Source organism: Camellia sinensis, chromosome 4 (assembly GCF_055761805.1).
Source record: "Camellia sinensis isolate YWXY chromosome 4, ASM5576180v1, whole genome shotgun sequence".
In the NCBI taxonomy this organism is placed as follows: Eukaryota; Viridiplantae; Streptophyta; class Magnoliopsida; order Ericales; family Theaceae; genus Camellia; species Camellia sinensis.
In genome coordinates this window covers 108451677-108459219 of record NC_138964.1, presented here as the reverse complement: position 1 = coordinate 108459219, position 7543 = coordinate 108451677, and positions in this window count along the sequence as shown.

Here is a 7543-nt window from a genome sequence, read left to right as displayed (position 1 = left end):
GAATTCTATGATTGAAGAGGTGGCAGGACAACTAACCAGTGGATGTCGAGCGTCTAGCAGCCTCCTGGAAATAAACATTTGTTAGCTCTAGCCCACATGGAGGAGTTATTGAAGGTTGGCTCCAAGTCAAGAAGTATGAGGGAAGAGGGCAGGTGGCAAACCAGCTCAATAACTCCTTTCTTGACTTTGTTTCCCTCTCCCCGTGTATATATAGATGGTGGGAGGAAGAGAAGAAACATGCAACACAGAGTGTGTGTTTGTATAATATGAGTGAGTGAGAGTGCTAAAGAAAGAGACTGAGATGTGAGTGTCGTAAACTCCCTCTGCGATAATTCTATAGTGGACCTCTCTCCCCGTGGATGTAGGCTATTGCCGAATCACATAAATCTCTTGTGTCTCATTTTTCTATGTATGTGATTGATTTCTGAGTGTGCATAATCCTAACAGGTGGTATTAGAGCTCAGGTTGAGCGAGGAGGTAAAATAGAGGCTTAAATACTCTATTTTTCTGAAACTACAAGAAATTCAAAATTCACTTTTCAACATACCGGGAGGAAGACCTCGACGAGAGGAGTCTAGACCTAGAAAGAAGAGGCAAAATGGAGGTCAGGGTGACCCACATGTGCAGGTCAAAGTTTGGCGCGTAAAATCAACTCTGAACCAGAGTCCCACTCGCGGCTAGAGGTTGAAAATGACCATTTTGTAGCCAATCCAGATACTTTAAATATTTGTCTGGGGAACTAATATCACAAGGGTGAGTCTAACTCAATGATTAAAGCTTATGGTCTTAACCCCTTGGTTTGGAGTTCAAGTCCCACAGACAGCATTTGAAGAATTTTATTTCTTTTTTTGGGTAATGCTGACGTCAGCGCCAACTCACTACCAGGTCATCAGCCAATCAGTGCCGCATTAGACAACACCTGTCAGCCACGTCAGCACTAGGTCAACCCACGTGTCATCGCCACGTGGCTGCCACGTCAGTACACTAGTTGACCAGCCAACCCATTAGGTTTACCTGACCCGACACAAAGGCAGAGAGGTTATCTGGTGCTACGTGGCTATGGTACATTAGCAGACCTAAACCGTCAAGATCTGAGCAATTTGAAGTCCCATTTTAGCGATCCAATAGTGGTTTTCAACTATTTGGAGTATTCCGGACACATCTGTATGGTCATATTTTTGAATCAGAATTTCTAAAAAAAAGAAAGAAGACGATGAAAGAATTTACATCAACTTCAGGATCCGTGATCAAGTTGAATCCTTCCAATTACACAATCTGGAAGCCGCAGATGGAAGACATCCTATATTATAAAGACCTGTTTGACCCTATTACTCTAAAAGGGGTTAAACTAGAAGCAGAGAAGGATGAAGGCTGGATAAAGATGAATTTGAAGACTGCCAGTTGTATCAGACAATGGATAGACCACAGTGTGTTCCACCATGTCGCCCAGGAGATAGATGCCTATGTTCTCTGGATAATGTTAGAAAACATGTACCAGTCAAAGACTGCTCGGAACAAAGCCTTGGTGATGAGAAGGCTTGTAAATCTGAAGTTGAAGAATGGTGTGTCTGTCGCCAAACACACCAGTGAATTCAAAAGTCTAGTGAATCGACTTGCAACCATTAAGATGCACTTAGATGATGAAATGCAAGTTGTACTACTACTCAGTTCCTTACCAGACAACTGGGAGACGTTGGTAATTTCTCTCAGCAACTCTGCACCAGAAGGGAAGCTGACCATGAGTATGGTCACAGGTGCCATGTACAATGAAGAAACGAGGAGGAAATACATGAGAGGTAATCAGACCCATGCTCTTGTCACAAAAGACAGAGGCAGAGATAGATAAAAAGGTAGCAAAAAAAACAAAGGAAGAAGCAAGAGCAGATGCAGATGGAACAATAGAAATAAATCCAAAGACAACAACGGTCGAGGAAACTCCAACTTTGCTTGTTTTCATTGTGACCAGGAGGGTCACATAAAGAGGAATTTCCCAAGCCGAAAAGATAAAGGCTAAAGTAGTAAGTCAAAGGGAGGTGAGAACACGACAGTCATAATAACTGATAAAATATTTTTTGTAGTTGGTGAAGAAGAGGACTGCCTTCACATGGCTGACCACAACTACATAGAATGGGCGATAGACACAGCTACATCCTATCACGCCACTTCCCATAAAAAACTCTTCAGCTCGTACAATACTAGAGACTTTGGTACTATTCAAATAGGAAATTCTAGCTATTCGAAGATTGTAAGTATTGGAGACATTAGCATTTAGACTAATGTCGGATACAAGCTGGTTCTCAAAGATATAAGGCATGTTCCAGATTTGCACCTCAATCTTATCTTCGAAAGTGCCCTGGACTGACAGGGCTATACAAGTACATTCGGTAATGGCCGTTGGAAGCTAACATGAGGAGCTTTGACAATCGCTAGAGGAGAAGTGTCTTCTACACTATACAAGACTCAAACAAAGACCTGTCCAGAGAGTCTCAATGCAGTAGAAGACAAGAAGTCACCAGACTTATAGCACAAAAGACTAGCTCAAATGAGTGAAAAGGGATTGCATCTATTGGCAAAGCAATCCAGAATACCCTTGTCCAAGGGTAGTGCTCTTAAGTCATGTGATCATTGCCTTTATGGTAAGCAACATCGAGTATCATTCACATCAATGAGCAGGAGGAAATCAAAATTGCTCAACATGGTCTACTCAGATGTTTGTGGCCCTATAGAAGTGGAGTCATTGGCGGCCGCAAGTATTTTCTAACCTTTATTAATGATGTATCAAGGAATTTATGGGTGTATTTCTTGAATACAAAGGATGAACTATTCCAATACTTTTAGGAGTTCCATGCAATGGTAAAAAGAAAGACCAGGAAGAAGTTGAAGAGTTATCACACAGGCAATGGTGGAGAGTACACTCCCAATGCTTTTGAAGCATATTGTCCTAGCAGAAGTATTCGACATGAGACAACAGATCCCGGTACCCCCACAATGCAATGATGTGGCAGAGAGGATGAACCACACTATTGTTGAAAGAGTCAGATGCATGCTCAGAATGACAAAGTTGCCAAAGTCATTCTGGGCTAAAGCCACCCAACAGCTTGTTGTCTCATCAACAGGTCCCCTTCAGTCCAGTTGAATTTTGCGATACCCGAGGAAGTCTGGTCTAGAAAAAAGGTATCATATTCTCACTTGAGAGTCTTCGAGTGTAAGGTGTTCGCACACATCTCCAAGGAAAACAGACAGAAACTTGATGACAAGTCCACTCCATGCATATTTGTGGGCTATTCAAATGCAACATTTGGGTACAAGTTATGGGACCCAGTGAATAGGAAGATGTTCAAGAGCAGAGATATTGTGTTCCAAGAAGACTAGACAGTAGCAAATTTTGAAAAGTCTACAAAGTCTAGAGATGTCACCACTCTAGACTTGTTACCATCTCTCGAGCCATCACAAAATACTAGATGTGATGATGTGTAACAAGAAGTGTCAGAGTTGCAGGATCCTATGCCAAAAGGGTGTTGAGTATGGGTGTTGAGTATGGGGGCAACCCCTTCAACCAAAGGCAACGAGGCCTCAGTTGCGGAGATCTGAAAGAGCTGCCATGCCATGAACCAAATATCCCGTGTTTTAGTATATTCTGATTATTGATGAGGGGGAGCCTGAGAGTTTTTCAAAAGCAAAGAGTCATACAGAGAAAGACTGTTGGATGCAAGCCATGAAGGAAAAGATGAGTTCTTTGCAGAAGAATCACACTTATCAGCTTGTTCCACTTCGTATACTGTCTTATTCTATGTTTAAGAGGAGCGAGATTAGATGATATTATTATTGTATGTTTTGATTATTTTTTTCATAAAGTTTGTAAGATAATCCCACTCTATTGCAACGCCACCCTTATAGAATTGTGTTATCGCATTCCAATGGGATATATTGTCCTGTCCTCACACTCTCATCATCAAATTGTACAATTAAATGTGATACAAATGATTCTGACAAATAATTAAACAAATCTTCTTTTATGTAGGCATGTTAATCAATTACATCAATTCAAATCATAAACCATTTAAGACTTTTCAGACCCTATAGAATAACTGGACTCATCTACACACACTCACACACGCACACACATATATATGAAGGATGATTTAACTCACCAAATAAAGAACCAATTCGGCTCCATTTTATATAGTTAACTGCAGCTCATGAATCTTGGACTAAATCTGACTGAATTTCAATAGGATTAAATCAAATTTCACGTCATCCTAACAATATAGTTCCATATTACAACTTAAGTACAGAAGTGTCGTACTTTTAATAATGTTGAAATTGAAACAACGTTCCAAATTTGGAAACTTAATAAAACAAGCTTCTCCATCGAGCCAACTTCCCACAATCCGATGTCTCCTACATCAGTTCCAACTGAAGAAGAAATCATAAAGAGAAACACAAAGTCAACATCTTGCCCTGGCTTGAAGTACAAAAAACAAAAACCAAAAAGCTGACTTAGAAGTAGTGTTGGTAAAAGATGATAAAAATCCATGGCCACTACATGTGACTGTTGATTCAATGTCCTAATGACAATCATGGGCAATTTATCAGTTATGTTGAGCACTAGACTAGCAGGCCCGTCAAGACTGCAGACTATCTACTTCATCTACAAGATAAATTTACAAATCTAAAACAGTGAAAAGAAAAGTTGAAGAAACATAAATAGAAATAAGATATGCCTTTAGCAATTAGGTCTAATCCGATTTCCCTTATCTGAACTTCTATAGGGGATTGATTTAGTGATATCATCATAACCCCTAAGGCTTCATTGAGCTATAACTATGCAAGATTATGTGGTAAGTTGAAATTCAAAGCATCGCACAAATTTATTAATAAAATCATTTTTTAACTGATGACGTTAACTTAGAGCTTAATGGGGACAAGTAGTAGAGTAATAAAATCATTTTGATAGACGATGTCAACTTAGAGCATAATCGAGACAGGTAATGGAGTAATATAATGGTTACTTGGGGTTCATTGGGGGAGCCATAGTTCCTCTAGAAACAATTGGATGATTTACAATTGGTTGACTATGCATCCACATGCTGTAAGGGCTTTGATCAGGTACTATGGGTTGGAATGGAGAACATAAAAATGTATTCAAATTGAACTTTTCTACCAAGGAGGGAAAAAAATAAATAAATAAATAAAAGGAAAAAAAAGAACAAAGAGATCACAAAACCAATCTAGTTAACTTGATCTCAAACCACATTTGAAGCCACAGGGAGGAAACCTCTAAGTTGTGATGTGGATCTATTTGTTGAGTTGTTAGTAGTTGATCTCACATTTGAAGAACTTGGTTGGCTGCATTTGTGATCCACAAAAGGTGTTTTCATTTTAGGATTGGGACTAAGATTTTCGCAAAGCATATGCTGCCAATTTAAGTTGTCACACCATTGTGAGAACCAGAATATAAAAATAAAGTAAATAATTAAATAATAATAATTTTACAATCTCAAATATTTTGATGGTAAATCCTAAAGTGCAAATTAAATTTTCGGAGGGTCTTTTAATAAATTTTAAACGTACAATAAATTTATGTTGAACATTTAATTTAGAGGCAAGATTTATTATAAAAATAAATAGAGAAGAGGGTGTGACTTGAACTCTAGACCGCAAAATCATTAAATAAGGCTCTTACCATTTGAGTTGCATATAATTTACATATATATTTTGTATATTTATCTATTTATTTGACTTGCACACGCAATATTTGCGCCTACCACTAGTATAAAATAGAATAAACACAAACCATACTCTCTTTTTTGTTCAAAACAATAGTAGCAGCCTTGAATTCCTATTCATAGTAGTCGTGACCCTTAAGAGTGAAGCAGGAAAAAAGAGACGGAGAGAGAAAGGGAGAAGCCACTTAACTTAGTCTAAGTGAACTAGCAGGTACTCAATCTTTGTTCATCTTACTTCTAGTGTCATGCTAAAACTTTATCTGTGTGGTTTAATTTGGAGATTTCATGGTTAGTGTGGTGGGTTTTTGGGTTTGGCTGTAAGGTATTGTGACGATGAATAAGTGGGTTTGGTTTTGATTAAGGATTTGTTTATATATTATAAGAGCAAATTTACATAAGTCTATAATATTGAGTTTGCACTGTTTCAATTATTGATATTTTAAAGTTATGATTAATATTTTATTTGAAGTTGTTGAGGAATGAACATTTAATTGATTTAATCAGTTACTCATATAATACTATTGATGATGTTATTGATCCAAGAGAGGGTAAGTTGGGCTGACCCACGCTTCCAACACCTTTTACCGGTCTCGGAGCTCGCTAGTGGTACCTGCAAAAAGGTCCAACGAGGAATGAGAGTCCCCCAGCTGACCCTTTGATGATCAAGTTAGAATCGAAGAGATTGACTATGTAGAGAGAGAGAGAGAGAGAAGAAGAAGAAAGAGAAGAAGAAGAAGAAGAAGAATGATGAACTTAACCTTTGGTATGTCTTGGAAACTTCCTTATATCCTTTATTCATCATTTCCTTGTCCACTCCGACTTGTCATGTTAGCCGAAAGTCTATACTTCAGCTTGCATTGTTCACGGTGAGGCTGCCTATTCCAACGTGAAGGGGTTGTCGCATTTAATGCTGTAGGAGCCTCATTAGTGGCTGATGTGTGGTGCAATAACTCTGCAGGATCTTTGTCTGCTTACGTGGCTGGTTCCCTGCTTGACAAGTGTTTAGATGCCATTAGTTCCTTGTTCAACATTGGGTTCTCAAGGGTGCTAGGCTTTCGTACTTGAACCGTGAATTGGGCTCTAAGTCGTGGGCCAAAACCTTTCGTGGACCCACCGATGTCAGTAGTCCCTCATTCCCAAGTGCAACTTTAGTCCAGCGAAGCGAATAAGAAAGAAAATAGGAAGTGTATGGAGCCGAGTGAGAGGATCGACTGTGTGGAGGGCCGACCGCGAAGGGGCCGAGCAAGAAGATCAACTGAGAGGAGGGCTGACCGTGAAGGGGGTCGAGCAAGAAGATTGACCGAGAGGAGGGCTGACTGCGAAAGGGGCGGAGCGAGAAGATCGACTAAGAGGAGGGTCGACTGCGAAGGGGAAGGAGTGAGAAGACCAACCGTGAGGAGGACCGACCGTGAAGAGGGCCGAGCGAGAGGTGGTGGCGGTGCGCGGGGCTCGAGGAGCGATGAGGCATGTGATGATGTGAAGTGAAATAGACGGGAAGGGGAAAACGGTGGTGAATCGTGGTTGTACACATGGAACAATCTAAACCAGTGGTGAGAGAGGTGAAGGAGGGAATGACGGAGGCATCCCTAGAAGTAGAGGTGGGGGAGACCAAGATGGGGGTTGGAGAGGCCAAGTGCCCAAGTGCCCAAGTGGTGAATGGAGCAGCTGAGCCAAAGCAGTTGGCAGGAGGCGAGTGGTTGGAAGACCAATCGCCCAAGATGGTACCTGTACAAGAAGTGTCCCTAAGTCCTGGGATAGGCAGGGGCGAACGAGCAGATCGGAAGTGAGTGCCAAATTGAAGACCGCCACGTATC